We start from the raw sequence: 21,140 nt of genomic DNA, 5'->3' as shown, positions 1-21,140 counted from the left end.
TTGTCAACTTATTTAGAAAAGAGGACTTCAAGTTTAAGTACAGAACTGCTTCACAACCCAGATGCAAAGCTGGATGGTGGCATTGGGCAAGAGCTTATGATAATATGCCTGCCTGGAATTGACTTGGTCCTAGTACAGGCTGATAATGGATGCCTCTGGGGACCCTGTTTCCAGGGTGAAGCAATTGAGCTGGGATTAAGAGCCAAGCAGGCTTGACTCTAAACTAGGAAGATGGCATGGATAATGCATTTCATGCTAAATGTCCCTGTTTGGCCTCAGCACAATATCTTATCTTTTGAATGTATGGATGGATTATGAAGACAGTGTTACATCCATCCCTCTTATCTTCCCTTTTCTCATTTATCTGCCAGAAGTCAATCATTAGCACTCTGTTGAAGAGGAAAAAAGAGAGGCCTGAGAAGAAAGTGCATCAAATACACCTCACCAATGTCACACTTGTCAGAAGGTAGATGAGGGCTGCAGGGATAGCACATCCATCTTTTCCCACTCGACTGTTCTTAAAAAAGTGATTCATGGGACCAGAGCAGCCCTCCATCATAGGACATTTAGCCCTTACCATAACTGTGCAAAGTTAGAAAAGTTTTGTGCAAGTAGAATTTGGGGGAAAATGCTCTGAATTTAAGAGGAACATAGATACTGTTATTTTTCTCCTCACCTTGATCAAATCATCTGTCTATGTTTCAAAGCATCTGCAGTGTCATGCAGGGGATACAGCATGAATTTGTGGGTCAAATAGACCTTAAATCACCACTTTTTACCTGAAACTGATTCCCAGTTTCCTCAATTATAAACCTTTCTCTTCTTTGCTGTCTTCTAGGATTGTTTTGCATTTCAGTTGGAATAATGCAGGTAGAAATGCTCTGCATAGTGAAAAGTGCTACATAAAAATGACAGCTACTAAGTGAAAAGAACAAGTAAAATAATGAGTCATCTGTCCTTCAAGTTGACTTTCCACCTCCCACTTTAACCCTGGTCAGAACTTGGAGATAAGTAGGGCAGTGCTTTCAGGTCCCAGATCAGCAGAGCTAAAGTCAGCCTGCAGGACCACACAGGGCCATTTCACACACAGTCCTGTGCCAGGAAGGGAAGAACCAGCAGGAGACCTTCTATCCACTCTCTTTTTATTGGGGGTGATACTCCAGGGAAAGAAAGAGAGCAAGAGATACAATCAAATTTCCTAGTAAAGAAGCTAATGACAGATTTCCTAGAAAATATGTTCAGTCCTTGTCTATAGGATGTTTTTGGAGGGTTTCAAGGATTTTATCCTAAATCTAAATCTTAGGAAAAGATATAGGACCTATCCTAAACCTGTATCTAGGGATTAATAGATTAATAGGTCACAGATCCTTAGGAAATGGGAGGTAAGTTGAGTTCTGCACAGTTCTATGTAAGTGATATGAATTGTGCACATTGCTCAGAGACTCATAGGTTAGTCTGGGCCTGAAGTGAGATGGATCAGAAGTCAGTGTCTGAAGTCTCCAGGCCTCCCTTTGCTTTGTCTGGGTCTTGTAGTTACCTACATCTTTGAAATTATTAGAAAAGTTTGATAACTGGGTACGATTTCGGTTACATGTTGGTATGTTTTGACAATCTGATTTTCATGTAATCTCAAATACCTTCCTTAAAAATGAGCTGAAGCTCTGTAACAGGAATGACCTGTTATTCTCTTCAGAGTGCTTGTTCTCATGGGCACTAAGATATGCCATTCAGGTATGACCTAAATCAAAACACATACAGTTATACCATGGAAGTACAAATAGATTCAAGGGATTAGATCTGATAGACAGAGTCCCTGAAGAACTATGGATGGAGGTTCCTAACATTGGACATGAGGCAGTGATCAAAACAATCCCCAGGATAAAGAAATTTTAAAAGACAAAATGGCTGTCTGAAGAAGCCTTACAAATAGCTGGGAAATGAAGAGAAGTGAAAGGCAAAGGAGAAAGGAAAGATAAACCCAACTAAATGGAGAGTTCTAAAGAATAGAAAAGAGAGAAAAGAAAGCCTTCCTGTATTCCCCATCCCGATCCCATATTGTAAAGTTATTAGCCACCAACTAATAAAAATAAATGAAAAAAAAAGATGAAACATATAAAAATAAAACAAACAAACAAAAGCCTTCCTAAGTGAACAATGCAAAGACACAGAAGAGCAAAATAGAATGGGAGAGACTAGAGATCTCTTCAAGAAAATTAGAATACCAAGGGAACATTTCATGCAAAGGTGAGCACAATAAAGGACCAAAACAGTATGGGCCTAATAGAAGCAGAAGATATTAGGAAGAGGTGGCAAGAATACACAGAAGAACTATACAAAAAAGATCTTAGTGACCCAGATAACCATGATGGTTTTATCACTCATCTAGAGCCAGACACTGTGGAGTGCAAAGTCAACTGGGCCTTAGGAAGCATCGCTACAAACAAAGCTAGTGGAGAGGATGGAATTCAGTTGAGCTATTTCAAATCCTAAAAGATGATGCTGTGTAAGTGTTGCACTCAACATGACAGCAAATTTGGAAACAGGTCAGTTTTCATCAAGGTAATGCTCAAAATTCTCCAAGATACGCTTCAGCAGTACATCAACCAAGAAATTCCAGATGTATAAGCTGCATTTCGAAAAGGCAGAGGAACCGGAGATCAAATTGCAATCATCCGTTGGATCATCGAAAAAGCAAGCAAATTCCAGAGAAACATCTGCCTCGACTTCAATGACTATGTTAAAGCCTTTGACTGTGTGGATCACAACAAACTGTGGAAAATTCTTAAAGAGATGGAAATACTGGAACACCTTACCTGCTTCCTGAGAGACCTGTAGGCAGGTCAAGAAGCAACAGTTAGAACCAGACATGGAATAATGGACTGGTTCCAAATTGGGAAAGGAGTGTGTCAAGGCTGTATATTGTCACTCTGCATATTTAACTTATATGCAGAATACATCATGTGAAATGTCGGGCTGGATGAAGCACAAGCTGGAAGCAAGATTGCCGGGAGAAATATCATTACCCTCAGATATGCAGATGACACCACCCTTATGGCAGAAAGCAAAGAGGAACTAAAGAACCTCTTGACAAAAGTGAAAAAGGAGAGGGGAAAACCTGGCTTAAAACTAAACAATCAAAAAACTAAGATAATGGCATCTGGTCCCATCACTTCATGGCAAATAGATGGGGAAACAATGGAAACAGTGAGAGACTTTATTTTCTTAGGTTCCAAAATCACCACAGATGGTGACTGCAGCCACAAAATTAAAAGACACTCACTCCTTGGAAGAAAAGCTATGGACAACCTAGACAGAATATTAAAAAGCAGAGATATTACCTTGCCAACAAAGGTCCATATAGTCAAAGCTATGGTTTTTCCAGTAGTCAAGTATGGCTATGAGAGTTGGACTGTAAAGAAGGCTGAGCATGGAAGAATTGATGTTTTTGAAGTGTTGGAGAAGACTCTTGAGAATCCCGTGGATTGGCAAGGGGTCAATCATTTGGGGATTGACTCTTTCCCAGTCAATACTAAAGGAAATAAACCCTGAACATTCATTGAAAGGAATGATGATGAAGCTAGAGCTCCAATATTTTGGCCACCTAATACAAACAGCAGACTCACTGGAAAAGACCCTGATGCTGGGAAAGATTGAAGGCAGGAGGAAAAGGGGATGACAGAGGACAAGATGGTTGGATGGCATTACCAACTCAATGGACATGAGTTTGAGCAATCTCTGGGAGATGGTTGAGGACAGGGAAGCCTGGCATGCTGCAGTCCACAGGGTCACAAAGAGGCAGACATGATTGAGCAATGGAACAACAACAAAAATAGGTGTAGCTTGTTCACGACTCAGTGATCCAGTAGCAAATTTTGTGTCAAACAAAAGCAATATTGATCAGTTTGGTCATCAGTTCAGTCAGTTCAGTTCAGTTGCTCAGTTGTATATGACTCTTTGTGACCCCATGGACTACAGCACGCCAGTCTTCCCTGTCCGTCATCAACTCCCAGTGCTTACTCAAACTCATGTCCACTTAGTGGTGATGCCATCCAACCATCTCATCCTCTGTCGTCCCCTTCTCCTCCCACCTTCAATCTTTCCCACCATCAGGATCTTTTCAAATGAGTCAGTTCTTTTCATGAGGTGGCCAAAGTATTGGAGTTTCAGCTTCAGCATCAGTCCTTCCAATGAATAGTCAGGACTGATTTCCTTTAGGATAGACTGGATGGATCTCCTTGCTGTCCAAGGGCTCTCAAGAGTCTTCTCCAACATCATAGTTCAAAAGTATCGATTCTTTGGCACTCAGCTTTCTTTATAGTCCAGCTCGCACATCCATACATGACTACTGGAAAAACCAAAGTTTTGACTAGATGGACCTTTGTTGGCAAAGTAATGTCTCTGCTTTGTAATATGCTGTCTAGGTTGGTTATAGCTTTTCTTCCAAGGAGCAAGTGTCTTTTTATTTTGTGGCTGCAGTCACCATCTGCAGTGATTTTGGAGCCCCCCAAAAATAAAGTGTCTCACTGTTTCCACTGTTTCCCCATCTATTTGCCATGAAATGATGGGACCGGATGTCATGATCTTAGTTTTCTGAATGTTGAACTTTAAGCCGACTTTTTCACTATCCTCATTCACTTTCATCAAGAAGCTCTTTAGTTCTTCACTTTCTGTCATAAGGGTGGTGTCATCTGCATATCTGAGGTTATTGATATTTCTCCTGGCAATCTTGATTCCAGCTTGTGCTTCATCCAGCCCAGCGTTTCTCATGATGTACTCTGCATAGAAGTTAAGTAAGCAGGGTGACAATATACAGCCTTGATGTACTCCTTTCCTGATTTAGAACCAGTCTGTTGTTCCATGTCCAGTTCTAACTGTTGTTTCTTGTCCTGCATACAGATTTCTCAGGAGGCAGGTCAGGTGGTCTGGTATTCTCATCTCCAAGAATTTTCCACAGTTTGTTGTGGTCCACACAGTCAAAGACTTTGGCATAGTCAATAAAGCAGAATTAGATGTTTTTCTGGGAACTATCTTGTTTTTTTCATGATCCAACGGATGTTGGCAATTTGACCTCTGGTTCCTCTGCCTTTTCTAAATCCAGCTTGAACACCTGGAAGTTCATGGTTCATGTACTGTTGAAGCCTTGCTTGGAGAATTTTGAGAATTACTTTGCTAGCGTGTGAGATTAGTGCAACTGTGCGGTAGTTTGAGCACTCTTTGGCATTGCCTTTCTTTGGGATTGGTATGAAATTTGGTCATACTGATTCCTTTTCCCCTCTGTCTTTCTCTGCCTTTGCTTCCTCCCTGAAATCTCCCTCCTAGAACCCTGTTCATCATGTCCTGATCTGCCTCAGTTTACTATTTCTTCATTGGACCTCAGCTTCCCAGGTGGTGCTAGTGGTAAAGAACCCACCTACCAGTGCAGGAGACATAAGAGAGGCAGATCAATCCCTGGGTTGGGAAGATCCTCTGGAGGAGGACATGGCAGTCCTCCCATGACAACCCACTTTAGTATTTTTGCCTGGAGAATTCCATGGAGAGAGGAACCTCACAGGCCACAGTCCATAGTGTCACAGAGTCAGACATGACTGAAGCTATTTAGCACTCATTGGGCCTCGTTAGCATTGAAATTAGTAGAGTCCTGCAGCTGTCTTGAGAGAGACTTGAGATGTTATCTAATCAATCAACTTTGAATTTCCATCTATGTCTATTGAATATGCCAGGGGTCTGCAATCCCCAAGCCGTAACCATTGTGGCCTGTTAGGAACCAAGCCACACAGCAGGAGCTGAGCAGTGACAAGTGAGAGAAGCTTCATGTGTATCTATAGCTCCTCCCCATTACTTGCATTGTGCTCTGTGCTGTGTCACTTCAGTTGAGTCCAACTCTTTGAGACACTATGGACTGTAGCCTGCAAGGTGCCTTTGTCCATGAGGTTCTCCAGGCAAGCATACTGAGTGGGTTGCCATGCCCTCCTTCAGGGGACCTTCCCAACCCAGGGATGAAACCCACGTCTCCTATGTCTCCTGTATTGGCAAGCAGATTCTTTACCACTATGGCCACCTACTGCCTAAAATTGCAAATGACAGTGGCCCTAAAAGTATGTTTGAGACAACTTCAAATCTCCCTAAATTCTGGATTAAAGTCAAGGCAGAATATCCTGAGATTGCCACAAATGCACTGAAAAGTCTGCTTCCACTTCCAACATCCTATCTTTGTGAAGCAGGGTTTTCTGCAGTGACAACAAGAAAAATGAGGTTATAGAGTAGACTGGACCTAAGCAACATACTTTGAGTGTCACTGTCTCCCATAACCCTCAGATGAGAACATCTAATTGCAGGAAAACAAGTTCAGGGCTCCCACTTATTCTGTGTTATGGTGAGCTGTATACTTATTTCATTATCTCTCACAATGTAATTATAATAGAAATAAAGTACACAATAAATGTACTGTGCTTGAATCATCTTGAAACCATCCCCCATCCCTGGCCCATGGAAAAATTCTTTCATGAAACCAGTCCCTAATGCCAAAAAGGTTGGGGATGGCTGGAATATGTGACCCTTGTGTAGATTCTTCATTCTCTTCTTGGATTGGCCACTCAGTGGTCACAGGAACTCAGAGGTTCCTGTCCCCCCCACAACTTTCATTACATGGGTTGAGAACTATACAGCTGAAGTTCACACAGAGACAGTTATAGACTCAATAATACACTTTGCACGTCCACACTGTTTCCTAATCTTCACAGCTCACATGCAATCATCAGAATAAAGATTCACGTATTGGTAAGGAATTGCTTTAAAGCTTCTCACAGACAAATAGTTAACTTCCTGCTCTACCCTGATTGGGAGAGATGGCCTTCCTAAAATCTTTGATAAATGAACCTGTTCTTCTGTACTACTCTGCCCTTGTGGATTTGTTCTATTAGAGAGGTCCTTGGTATTTAAAAATCAGTTTGAGAGGGGAAAGATGTTGCTACATGGGAAGAACAACATCTGATTCTAATTTTTTAAAGTGTGTATTGAAAGCTTTGGAGTCCTATCTGGGATGACTCTGTGTCCTTTTCATCATTCTTCTTGTGCCTCTTGGAGGGAGGAGCTAGGTAGTGTTGTGAGATAGTAAAAGGATGGAAGGACAGGAAACTTTAAGCCACCAGGTTGTGAAGTGAAGAGAACCTCCTTCCATTTAGTCACTGTGTGGCCTTGGGCCCATCCTTTTTCCTCTCTGAGTCACACTTGCCTTATGTATAAAATTGAAATAAATATATACATTGATGGATGGTTGGGAAGGTCAAATGTGACGGTGAATATGAAAGCATTTTGTAAACTACAAAGTGCTACAAAGAAATGTTCTGATTTGGTATTTTAAATAAAAGGTCCTGATTGTTTCTGGGGCTTTCTAAGCTATCTTTATTACCCCTGCTCCCACCCTGATCAGAGGTTCCATAAACATTTAACATGGGAGTGTAGTATGCTCTATCAGGCTCATGGCAGACTATCTGCTAAATGAATCCTGAAATCTGTCCAAAAGAGGGCAGAAATTCAGTGAACCAAAGTACACATAGATGATTGTGTACATGCACACACTCACACAGGCACACGCACACACACACCCTTCCCCTCAAATCTCATGTGTGTGTACTAAGCTGCTCAGTCATGTCTGATTCTTTGCAACCCAATGGACTGTAGCCTGCCAGGATCCTCCGTCCATGGGATTCTCAGGCAAGAATACTGGAGAGGGTTGCCATGCCCTCTTCTAGGGCATTTTCCCAACCTATGGATGGAACTACATCTCTTAAGTCTCCTACATTGGCAGGTGGGCTCTTTACCACTAGCACCACCTAGAAAGCCCCCCACCAAAAAAATTCAGAGCTACCATTTCTTAAAGTTATGTAATGAAAATAAAATCAGATTGTTTCTCCACAGCAATTTATAATGCCAGCTGGAAAGCAGCATTCGTGCCTTTTGAGGTGGTGCCTCCATGCCGGAGGCATGACTGTGAGGTCCGAAGTGGGGGAGAAACAGGACGCTCCCACAGAAAGGGTCACCTTGGGATCAGAAACCAGAATTAGAACTCAAGATTGCAAAGCTCAATTTTCATCCTGGCATAGACTTTCTGGGGACTTATTCCTTACCTCCATCCCCGTCTCTGAGGCTTCCTGCTGTTATCTCTTGGGGATGGTCTGGAAGAGAGTGGGGAGCTCCAGTGAGCTTCTGGGATGGAGTCAGAGAGCAGGACAGCCTTGGCATGTCCCCTAGGGATAGAGGACATTGGAATCAGGTTACTCATGAGTACAAAGTCACGCCCAGGATATTTTTCATTATCCTAGATCTTTGTGGTTCAAACCAGGTTTGCGCATCTCAGAGTAGCTATATAATTCTTTCACTTTTCATTGGGCAAATCTTCATTTTTTGTCAAAAATAAGACTTAGAAAAACTAGCTTGAATTATGGTTTCCCTTCAGTGCTGTTCCTAGATATTTGGTACAATGGAACTAAACAGATTTGAGTTCAAATCCCACTAACTAGTTCCAAGGCTACGGGCAAGATGGCTATGCTCTCTGCAGGCAATTTCTTTATTTGTAAAATGTGGATAATAATGTTGACAAAATCACACAATTGTTGCCAGTTTTGGAGTAGATACTCACTAAATGTTAGTTCTTTTCCAGGCCCCATTTCTTCTTCAGGTCTCTTTGTTGGGTCTCTCCAGGAAAACTCCCTCCACCCGTAACTGCTCTTTAGAGTCAGATTATTTCAAACTCATTTGGTTATTTGTCCAATTGTTTTTGAGGTAATGGAGATAAAAAAGAACCTCAGAGGGCCTATCACATGGGTCCATTGTAAAGGATGAATGATGTATATTTATTTTACAAATAAAGCAGTACTGAGCTTGGCAAGTAGGAGGTAGATGCAGGCTAGCAAAATGTATCATCCTTCTGATAAGGGAAGAAAAGACAGTCCTTGAGTCACCCATCAACTCCATCTCTAATTGTTCCCTTGGCGCCATCTCCGTAAGTCAGTAATCCTATTTGAATCAGGAAGTCTTTAAAGTAGTGTACCTATTCTGAGTGACCTGACACTACAGAAACATTTCAAGTCAACTAGAGCCTTGTCTTTGTTCTGTTTACCCTGCACACCTTCATTGTTTGGCTTATTGCAATTTGAATTGTTGAGAAGGCAAGACGCTTCTACCATTCCCAAAGAGTAGAGAATGAAATGCTCCAGAAAATTCTGTGCTGGGCTTTTTGTGTTTCAGTGGGCTCATATTGTGAGGATGAGATGTCAGGGTCTGGAAACCCTACCTTTTACAAAGGAAGACACACTTTAATTTTATCATTTTCTGGTTCTAACTTCAGATCACAATGCAAAGTCAAATCCACCACCCTCAACACACCTTCGGCAACCTAGGGATGGCACCTGATTCCAAATTATAACTTCTGGATGCCAATTCCTCAGAAGCTCTGCTTTCTTTTGATACTGATATTATTGGGACTCATTTTTTCTAATTTCAAGAGAACAGAATATGTAATAACACTGATCAAGAAAGGTAAAAGATTCCTACCTGGAAATGAATATTTGTGGCATCAGAAACATGCAGCTATTTTTAGGTATGTATAGAACTGGTCCATTGGACAACAGAATAAAGAAATGCTTCCCTAAATATCAGTATGCAGAGAATGGAAGATGTCATATTAATCAGGAAACAAAAAGAAAAATTACCATTTTAAACAGCAGAAAAATGAAAGCAGCCAGTTTTTTAGGCTGGGGAGAGTTTTATTTTACATCAAAAGAGGTGGGGAATTAAGATGGAGAATTAAGAATCAATCTTGATTGTTTCTTTGTAGGTGGAATCTGAAGGCTCTTCATCATAAGACATCAACTTAAGGGAGAAACAGTAAGATGGGTGGATAGCAGGATTGCTCTGCACAATAAGCCTAATAAATCTGGAGTGGGGGATTTTGGATTTCTAAGGGCCACCCAGGAAGAGCTAAGATATGTAAAGATGCAAGGAAACTAGGAGATGTGTGTGCATGTGTGCATGCTCAGTTGTATCTGATTCCTTGCGATCCCATGGACCATCCCATGAACGATCCCAGGCTCCTCTGTCCATGGAATTTTCCAGACAGGAGAGGGGAGATAGCCAAATGAGGGTTCAGGCAGCCAGGGGTCCCTACATTGGCAGGAAGCCTAAAGGAACGAACGCAGCCAGCAAGAGATTGTGAGAGGGAAGGATGTATTTTGGAGTAAGATGCATGATTTTGCTGATGTGCAAGAAGACAGAGCAGTTGCAGGAGGAGGGATGCAGAAGCAGGACACTGGCTGTAGGATAAGATGAACAAAGGACAGATTAAGCCCTTTGTGAATCCTCAGAAATATCGCAAGGGTGGGGGCAGTGAGAAGGGAAGAGTGTAAGTGTTGGATTTTCTAAAGAAATTAAGAGAAGCACTTTAGATTCTGTTGGAAAATTAAAGGACAAATGAGTCCCTGAAAGCTTGAAGATGCAGGTCCCCCAGAGACAGCTGATTTGTGTGTATGTAGTGGTTGTGGGGAAATCCTCAGGTAAGGCAATTAACAAATGCTGATACCTTTTTTATTTTTTATTTTTTTTTATTTTTTTATTTTTATTATTATTATTTTTTTACCTTGGTAAAAGATTTTTTTTTGTTGTTTTTTTTTGTTTTGTTTTTATTATTATTATTATTTTTTTTTTTTTCCAGTGGGTTTTGTCATACATTGATATGAATCAGCCATGGATTTACATGTATTCCCAATCCCGATCCCCCCTCCCACCTCCCTCTCCACCCGATTCCTCTGGGTCTTCCCAGTGCACCAGGCCGGAGCACTTGTCTCGTGCATCCCACCTGGGCTGGTGATCTGTTTCACCATAGATAGTATACATGCTGTTTTTTGAAATATCCCACCCTCATATTCTCCCACAAAGTTCAAAAGTCTGTTCTGTATTTCTGTGTCTCTTTTTCTGTTCTGCATATAGGGTTATTGTTATCACCTTTCTAAATTCCATATACATGTGTCAGTATGCTGTAATGTTCTTTATCTTTCTGACTTACTTCACTCTGTATAAGGGTCTCCAGCTTCATCCATCTCATTAGGACTGGTTCAAATGAATTCTTTTTAACGGCTGAGTAATATTCCATGGTGTATATGTACCACAGCTTCCTTATCCATTCATCTGCTGATGGGCATCTAGGTTGCTTCCATGTCCTGGCTATTATAAACAGTGCTGCGATGAACATTGGGGTGCATGTGTCTCTTTCAGATCTGGTTTCCTCAGTGTGTATGCCCAGAAGTGGGATTGCTGGGTCATATGGCAGTTCTATTTCCAGTTTTTTAAGAAATCTCCACACTGTTTTCCATAGCGGCTGTACTAGTTTGCATTCCCACCAACAGTGTAAGAGGGTTCCCTTTTCTCCACACCCTCTCCAGCATTTATTGCTTGTAGACTTTTGGATAGCAGCCATCCTGACTGGTGTGTAAAAGGAATCCAGATAGGAAAAGAAGAAATAAAACTCTCACTGTTTGCAGATGACATGATCCTCTACATAGAAAACCCTAAAGACTCTACCAGAAAATTACTAGAGCTAATCAATGAATATAGTAAAGTTGCAGGATATAAAATTAACACACAGAAATCCCTTGCATTCCTATATACTAACAATGAAAAAACAGACAGAGAAATTAAGGAAACAATACCATTCACCATTGCAACAAAAAGAATAAAATACTTAGGAGTATATCTACCTAAAGAAACAAAGGACCTATACATAGAAAACTATAAAACACTGATGAAAGAAATCAAAGAGGACACAAACAGATGGAGAAACATACCGTGTTCATGGATTGGAAGAATTAATATTGTCAAAATGGCTATTCTACCCAAAGCAGTCTATAGATTCAATGCAATCCCTATCAAGCTACCAACGGTATTTTTCACAGAACTAGACCAAAGAATTTCACAATTTGTATGGAAATACAAAAAACCTCGAATAGCCAAAGTAATCTTGAGAAAGAAGAATGGAGCTGGAGGAATCAACCTGCCTGACTTCAGACTCTACTACAAAGCCACAGTCATCAAGACAGTATGGTACTGGCACAAAGACAGAAATATAGATCAATGGAACAGAATAGAAAGCCCAGAGATAAATCCACGAACCTATGGACACCTTATCTTTGACAAAGGAGGCAAGGATATACAATGGAAAAAAGACAACCTCTTTAACAAGTGGTGCTGGGAAAACTGGTCAACCACTTGTAAAAGAATGAAACTAGAACACTTTCTAACACCATACACAAAAATAAACTCAAAATGGATTAAAGATCTAAATGTAAGACCAGAAACTATAAAACTCCTAGAGGAGAACATAGGCAAAACACTCTCCGACATAAATCAAAGCAAGATCCTCTATGACCCACCTCCCAGAATATTGATACCTTTTATAAACATCATTTGTACTTGAGAGAGCTATTTTGTATAAATCATAAGGCTAAAAACAGAGCCTGAAAGCCTTGTTATGTGGTTCTGGTTCTTGACAGTAAACTATTCCACACTGGCATATTGGAGGTAATCTAGCTGCCACACACAAATAGGTCAGATCAGAGGTGAACTCATTTTGTAGACAAACTTAAGATCCTTTTATAAAAGAGGATCAATTAGATTATGCTTCAGTTAGGTTGTGATAACCAGTTAAGATTGTGTTGTTTTATCCTGCAACTGTGCTATAGCTTCCTTGGCAGGTGGTGCTACTGTGTAGACAGCTATTTTTTGTGTACCTGGCCTAGGTGGTAGTGGAGAGTTAATACCAGCCTTCACTCATCTTGAGAAATTGTCTGTTACCTAGTGGGCCCCAGAGCCTTGAAAGTAAAAGGCATTATCTCATTGTCATCACTCTTTTTATTTTACTTCTTTTGTGTCTTTTTGTAATTCTTAGTTCAATGGTTCTTTGTGCAATGTACCTTCAGAATATTCTTATTGATGGGCCAAACTTTTAAACTCAATCATTTTGTCCTCTCTGAGGTGACATGCTTCAATTTCCTCAACTTCTAAAAAAAAAAAAAAAAAGAGAGAGAGACCTTGAAATACTATACAAAGTATCCACTTGGCAAGTTCTTATGCTTTTCTTAAGGAAAATAAAGCAATTATTTCATAGGAAACTTGGAAAATGAAAGTTTTCAATAAGAACTCATCATATCTATGGTTTGCATGGCCTATCATATTCTTTAGAATGACTTTAGAATTTCATATATTGCAACTTGACCATACCAGCCGGAGTACAAATCTAAATGGAAAGGGGCCAAGCTCACACTCTAAGGCTAGGATAACAAGATTACATTTTGGTATGATTGGTAGTAACTGCCCTGAGCAGTGTGTTGTAAAGATGATAGGGCTATATTCAAGCTGACTCAGGACTGGATGGCCACAGGCCATTAGTGGTGCCTGCTGTAGATATGAAAGAGTAGGGTATATGCCATGTGGTATTATGTGGTCCTGCTCTAGGCCCTTTTTATAGTATTGAACAGAATAGGTACTCAATAAAACTTTTCTTTGTTTCATAAATTAAGACAAAATAAATTGCTACCAAAGGAATGCTGGAATTCTCACATTACCCAATTTCTGTCTGTATAGGACAATAAAGTGTATACCTACAATCACATGGTTTATTGTTCAAATTTTTCAAAAATTCTTTTCTATCATGGCTTATCACAGATATTGCATATAGTTCCCTGTGCTACACAGTAGGACCTTGCTGTTTAATCCTATACATAATAACTTGTATCTACTAATCCCAAACTCCCACTCCATCCCTTCCCCACACCCTTGTCCCTTGGCAACCACAGGTCTGTTCTCTATGTCTGTGAATCTGTCAAACTTGTACACTCTTGTAGTGAAATAGCTAGTATTAACTATTTCCTGGGACAGAGGATATTTGGGATTCCTCTGGGTGGCTCAGATGGTAAAGAATCTGCCTGCAATGTGGGACACCTGGGTTCGATCCCTAGGTTGGGAAGATCCCCTGAAGGAGGGCATGGCAACCTACTCCAGTATTCTTGCCTGGAGAATCCCCACGGACAGAAGTGCCTGCCAGGCTACAGTCCATGGGGTCACAAAGAGTCAGACATGACTGAGTTACTAAGCACATTTACTGGGACTGCTGCTGATAAACAAGACATATGGATCACCCTACATATCTCCTTGAAGTGACTCTGTAGGGTAAATTAATATTTCTTCTAATCCAAGGGTTAGCAAACTATGACCCATAGGCCAAAAACAACCAGCCATCTGGTTTTACAAATAAAGTTTTATTGGAACTTTGCAATGCCTATGTATTTATGTTTTGTGTCTCTAGTTTCTCTTGCTACAACAGTGTTGAGTAGTCATGACATAGACTGTATGGCCTGCAAAGCCAAAAATATTTACTATGTATCTGGCTCTTTACAGGAAAAGTGCTGACACCTCCTAATCAATGATGTGCTTGTTGTCAGAAGGGTCTGTGAGCTGGCTTCTTGGAAAAGAAAATGAATGTACTAGGACTTACTATGTGCTGAGCCTCATGCTACACACTTCACATTGTGATCTCATTTAATCTCAGATGACATCAAGACACATGCATAATCGCCAATGAACTTGGGCTTTTCCTGGCTACCAAGGACAAAAGAAATGAGACTTCCTGACCAGCAGTGTTCAGAATCTTTTCCTGTAAACCCTCTGACCACCTGTAAGGCATTCATAACATTCCATAGCCAAACCAGCAGCAAATCCTGTGGACTCCACTTTCAAATTTTATATCTAGAATTTGACCACTTCTCATCATCTTCATGCCCTGGATGCGGCAACCCCTATCTGAAGTTTCATGCAGAATCCACTGTCACCTCTTACTTGAATTGCGTCAGCTTTCTCACTTTCTCCAAGCCTACTCTTGAGCCTACAGCTGTTGTCACTGTATTATCAACAGTGATCATTTAACCCAGCTCACTCATATGCTCTGATCCAGTTTATTCCCCTCTTATTCAGAGTAAGAACCAAAATCTTGATAAGGGCTCACCTTCACTGCCCAATATGGTGGCCCCATGGAGTTCTTTAAACATATGAAAATTAAATAAAATTAATAATTGAGTTTTTCAGTCACACTAGCCCCATCTCAAATGCTCAGCAGCACACATGACTGATGGCTATCTTGGACAACACAGGCATGGAACACTTCTATCATCACAGAAAGTTCTTCTAAATGGCACTGGGACCCGTTCCCTTCTTGTCTCTCATTGCTCTTCCTGCTCCATCTCAGTAACATGCTCTCCTGGCTGTTTCTTAAACATCCGTGCCTCAGGGTCTTCAAACACATTTCATAAATCTGTTGTGAATGCTCTAAATATATACATCCCCTCCATTTCCAATCACTTTAACATGACTTCTAATGAGACAGCTTTAAGAATTTTGGGTTTTGATTGTCTTTTCCCCATGACTTTCCCCAGCTCACAGCAATGAACTCAAAGTGTCTGATGAAAGAAAGAATGAATGAATGAATATTCAGCTTAGAAGCCTACCTAACTTTCTCCACATTGTACCACACTGTTTCTTCACCCACTAGTCTTGCTTTGTTCTGTAATTGACTGTGGTCCTGTCTCTCCTCCCTGCTCGTCTTCAGGAGTACACAGTCCCTGTCTATAATTCTTCTGCCTCCTTCTCCAGTGCTCAGAGTGCCTTCAGACCTACTTTTGCTGACTCACTGGTGTCCATCAAACCAAGAACCCTTAAGTTACTCTCCTAACTCAAAGCAGTAGGAATATATTAGGTTGCCAATATTTCTTCTTCATTGCTGCTTCTAAGAGCTATTTTCCCATTGCCATGAGAAAACTGATGTGCACTAGTGCCATTACGCTAATGGAGGAGAGTTTGTATTATTTTAATTAATCAAAGTTCCACATGTACACAAAAGAAAAGATCTAATGAAAGATCATTTTCATGGCAACATGTAATTGTAGTATGCCAGTGGAGGAATATTTGTCCATCAGAAGTTATGTCATCCTGTCCTTTGACAGGAATTTGGATCAGATGAAGCTGGGTCTTGACTACTGTTACTATGCAAAATGGTGAAAAAATTTTTACCTGGTTTTAAGACACACATGTTCTAGAGAATGAAGTGTGACTGAATGCTTAGTGACTCAGTCATGTCCAACTCTTTGTGACCCCATGGACTGTAGCCTCACAGGCTCCTCTGTCCATGGGGATTCTCCAGGCAAGAATGCTTCCATCACCAGTCCCATCACAACTGGGTATTGTTTTTGCTTTGGCTCCATCCCTTCATTCTTTCTGGAGTTATTTCTCCACTGATCTCCAGTAGCATATTGGGCACCTACCGACTTGGGGAGTTCCTCTTTCAGTATCCTATTATTTTGCCTTTTCACACTGTTCATGGGGTTCTCAAGGCAAGAATGCTGAAGTGGTTTACCATTCCCTTCTTCAATGGACCACATTCTGTCAGACCTCTCCACCATAACCCGTCCGTCTTGGGTGGCCCCACATGGCATGGCTTAGTTTCATTGAGATAGACAAGACTGTGGTTCATGTGATCAGATTGCCTAGTTTTCTGTGATTATGGTTTCAGTCTGTCTGCCCTCTGATGCCCTCTCACATCATTACCTTTATTAGGTAGGTCACTTCAAATGTTCAGTTCAGTTCAGTTCAGTTGCTCACTTGTGTCCAACTCTTTGCGACTCCATGGATTGCAGCACTCCAGGCCTTCCTGTCCATCACCAACTCCCGGGGTTTACCCAAACTCATATCCATTGAGTTGGTGATGTCATCCAACCATCTGATCCTCTGTCATCCACTTCTCCTCCTGCCTTCAATCTTTCCCAGCATCAGGGTCTTTTCAAAGGAGTCAATTCTTTGCATCAGGTGGCCAAAGTATTGGAGTTTCAGCTTCAACATCAGTCCTGCCAATGAACACTCAGGACTGATCTCCTTTACAATGGACTGGTTAGATCTCCTTGCAGTCCAAGGGACTCTCAAGAGTCTTCTCCAACACCCCAGTTCAAAAGCATTAATTATTCGGCACTCAGCTTTCTTTATAGTACAACTCTCACATCCACACATGACTACTGGAAAAACAATAGCCTTGACTAGATGGTCCTTTGTTGGCAAAGTAATGTCTCTGCTTTTTAGTATGCTATCTAGGTTGGTCACAACTTTCCTTCCAAGAGGTAAGCATCTTTCAATTTCATGGCTGTTGTCACCTTCTGCAGTGATTTTGGAGCCCCAAAAAACTAAAGTCTCTCACTATTTCCACTGTATCCCCATCTATTTGCCTTGAAGGGGTGGGATCAGATGTCATGATCTTAGTTTTCTGATTGTTGAGTTTTAAGCCACCTTTTTCACTCACCTCATTCAATTTTATCAAGAGTTTCTTTATTTCTTTGCTTTCTGCCATAAGGGTGGTGCCATCTGCATATCTGAGGTTATTGATATTTCTCCCGGCAATCTTGATTCCAGTTTGTGCTTCATCCAGTCCAGAGTTTCTATGATGTATTCTGCATATAAGTTAAATATGGGTGACAATATATAGCCTTGATGTACTCCTTTTCCTATTTGGAACCAGTCTATTGTTCCATGTCCAGTTCTAACTGTTGCTTCCTGACCTGCATACAGGTTTCTCAAGAGGCAGGTCAGGTGGTCTGGTATGCCCATCTCTTTCAGGATTTTTCACAGTTTATTGTGATCCACACAGTCAAAGGCTTTGGCATAGTCAGTGAAACAGAAACAGATGTTTTTCTGGAACTCTCTTGCTTTTTCAATGATCCAGCAGATGTTGGCAATTTGATGTCTGGTTCCTCTGCATTTTCTAAAACCAGCTTGAACATCTGGAAGTTCACGGTTCACATATTACTGAAGCCTGGTTTGGTGAATTTTGAGCATTACTTTGCTACCATGTGAGATGAGTGCAATTGTGTGGTAGCTTAAGGATTCTTTGGGATTGGAATGAAAACTGGCCTTTTAAAATCCTGTGATCACTGCTGAGTTTTCCAAAGTTGCTGGCATATTGAGTGCAGCACTTTCACAGCATTATCTTTCAGGATTTGAAATAGCTCAACTGGAATTCCATCACCTCCACTAACTTTGTAGTGATGCTTCCTAAGGCCCACTTGACTTCACATTCCAGGATGTCTGGCTCTAGGTGAGTGATACACGATCATGATTATCTGGGTCATGAAGATCTTTTTTGTACAGTTCTGTGTATTCTTGCTACCTCTTCTTAATATCTTCTGCTTCTGTTAGGTCTCTACCGTTTCTGTCCTTTATCAAGCTCATCTTTGCATGAAGTGTTCCCTTGGTATCTCTAGTTTTCTTGAAGAGTTCTCTAGTCTTTCCCATTCTATTGTTTTCCTCTGTGCCTTTGCACTGGTCACTGAGGAAGGCTTTCTTAACTCTCCTAGCTATTCTTTGGAACTCTGCCATCAAATGGGTGTATTTTCCTTTTCTCCTTTGCTTTTCACTTCTCTTTTTTTCACAGTTATTTGTAAGGTCTCCTCAGACAGCCATTTTGCTTTTTTGCATTTCTTTTTCTTGGGGATGATCTTGATTCCCGTCTCTTGTACAATGTCATGAACCTCCATCCGTAGTTCATCAGGCACTCTGTCTATCAGATCTAGTCCCTTAAATCTATTTCTCACTTCCACTGTATAATCATAAGGGATTTGATTTAGGTCATTCCTGAATGGTCTGGTGGTTTTCCCTACTTTCTTCAATTTAAGTCTGAATTTATCCCACGTTCAAGGTAAGAGAGACCCCAGTAAGATGGTAGGCACTGAGAGAGGGCATTAGAGGGCAGACAGACTGAAACCACAATCCCAGAAAACTAACAAATCTAATCACATGGACCACAGCCTTGTCTAAGTCAATGAAACTAAGTCATGCTGTGTAGGGCCACCCATGATGGACCAGTTATGGTGGAGAATTCTGACAAAATGTGGTCCACTGGAGAAGGGAATGGCAAATCACTTCAGTATTCTTGCCTTGAGAACCCCATGAACAGTATGTAAAGGCAAAAAAATAAGACATTGAAAGATGAACTCCCCAGGTCAGTAGGTGCCCAATATGCTACTGGAGAACAGTGGAGAAATAACTCCAGAAAGAATGAAGAGACGGAGCCAAAGCAAAAATAACACCCAGTTGTGGATATGACTGGTGATAGAAGCAAGGTCCGATGCTGTAAAGAACAATATTGCATAGAAACCTGGAATGTTAGGTCCATGAATCAAGGCAAATTGGAAGTGGTTAAACAGGAGATGGCAAGAGTGAACATTGACATTTTAGGAATCCGTGAACTGAAATGGATTGGAATGGGTGAATTTAACTCAGATGACCATTATATCTACTACTGTGGGCAAGAATCCCTTAGAAGAAATGGAGTTGCCCTCATAGTCAACAAAGGAGTCTGAAATGCAGTACTTGGATGCAATCTCAAAAATGACAGGATGATCTCTGTTCATTTCCAAGGCAAACCATTCAATATCACGGTAATCTAAGTCTATGTCTCAACCAGTGAAGAAGCTGAAGTTGAATGATTCTATAAAGACCTACAAGACCTTTTAGAACTAACACCCAAAAAAAAAGACGTCCTTTTCATTATAGGGGACTAGAATGCAAAAGTAGGAAGTCAAGAAACTCCTGGAGTAACAGACAAATTTGGCCTTGGAGTACAGAATGAAGCAGGGCAAAGGCTAAAAAGTTTTGCCAAGAGAACACACTGGTCATAGCAAACATCCTCTTCCAACAACACAAGAGAAGACTCTACACATGGACATCACCAGATGACCAACATCAAAGTCAGATTGATTATATTCTTTGCAGTCAAAGATGGAGAAGCTCTATATAGTCAGCAAAAATAAGATCGCGATCTGACTGTTACTCAGATCACGAACTTCTTACTGTCAAATTCAGAGTTAAATTGAAGAAAGTAGTTAAAGAGTTAAATTGAAGAACCACTTCAAATGTAGATTTTTCTTTTTCATCTATAAAATGCAGAGTTGGACAACATGGATGCTTTTTTTACATCTCTTCTATACTTAACATTTGAGAATTCAACTGTATTTGCACTCATAACACTGTTTTTATTTTAGAATCCTCTGGGTTTTGTTCATCTTCCTCTGAGTGTTCACTTTATCATCCATGCAATAACTCTTCGCTTTTGTTTCCCCAGGATGTGATTCTTGACACCCCCAAGCATAGCCCTGAGCTATATGGAATCAGCCTGAGTGAACTCTCATTCTTGCTTCTCCCCCTCCAAGTCATTTCTTAGGTAAGCTAACATCCTTTAGAACTTGCTATGGCTTTCCATCTTATGCATTTAAAGTTTATGTGGGAGCTCCTGGGTTGCCTACATTTTAGATAATGCATCAGATGCTCATTTGGATGGCCATTGAACATTGCTGTTAGTGTTTACCTGTTTGGATGATGCCTAGTCAACCTAGATTTAAGACAGAAAGCCTAGTGCTCAGCTCAGGATATAACCAGGCTGTACCTATGTACCTAATGTTATACAACTAGTTAGAGGTGGAAAACAGTTCTGGGATCCAGGTCTTCCAATTCCAAACCCAGTATGTACCTTGATGTTTTTACTGGGAACATCTGGGTATACCATATAGAAATGCTATACATCCTTTGATTCATCAAGTTTGGCAGACTTGATAGAAAATGAACTTAGAAGGGAAAAGCTATGAAATGGTGACATTCTCAAGATTTCAAAGAAGATAGTTGGGGATTACAGGCTGCATTTACCTAGGCTTCCATTTGTAATTAGTCTGAAGGGCTTCCCTGGTAGCTCAGATGGTAAAGCGTCTGCCTACAATGCAGGAGACCCAGGTTCGATCCCTGGGTCAGGAAGATTCCCTGGAGAAGGAAATGGCAACCCACTCCAGTATTCATGCCCAGAAAATCCCATGGACCAAGGAGCCTGGGGGCTACAGTCCATGTGGTCGCAAAGAGTCGGACACGACTGAGCAACTTCAGCTCAGTTCAGCTCAGTAGACCAGAACTTGACCCAGGTGTTAGAAAAACAGATCAGTTAGGAAAAGTCATGGTGAAACTTCTACAATCAAACAAGAATAGGAGGAACGGTCAACGGATGAGGCTGGACA

At 41.0% G+C, this 21,140-nt stretch overlaps 1 non-coding gene across 1 annotated transcript; it reads left to right on the top strand.

The window, feature by feature from the left end:
- Positions 1–20,814: 20,814 nt before the first annotated feature.
- On the top strand, positions 20,815–20,887 carry TRNAC-ACA (transfer RNA cysteine (anticodon ACA)). The gene has a single exon. It is a non-coding gene; the product is annotated as a tRNA-Cys (tRNA).
- Positions 20,888–21,140: the final 253 nt, after the last annotated feature.

The sequence above is a fragment of the Dama dama genome, chromosome 19 (assembly GCF_033118175.1).
Source record: "Dama dama isolate Ldn47 chromosome 19, ASM3311817v1, whole genome shotgun sequence".
Lineage (NCBI taxonomy): Eukaryota > Metazoa > Chordata > Mammalia > Artiodactyla > Cervidae > Dama > Dama dama.
The sequence above is the reverse complement of the archived record's forward strand: the minus strand, read 5'-3'. Positions and strand labels throughout refer to the sequence as shown.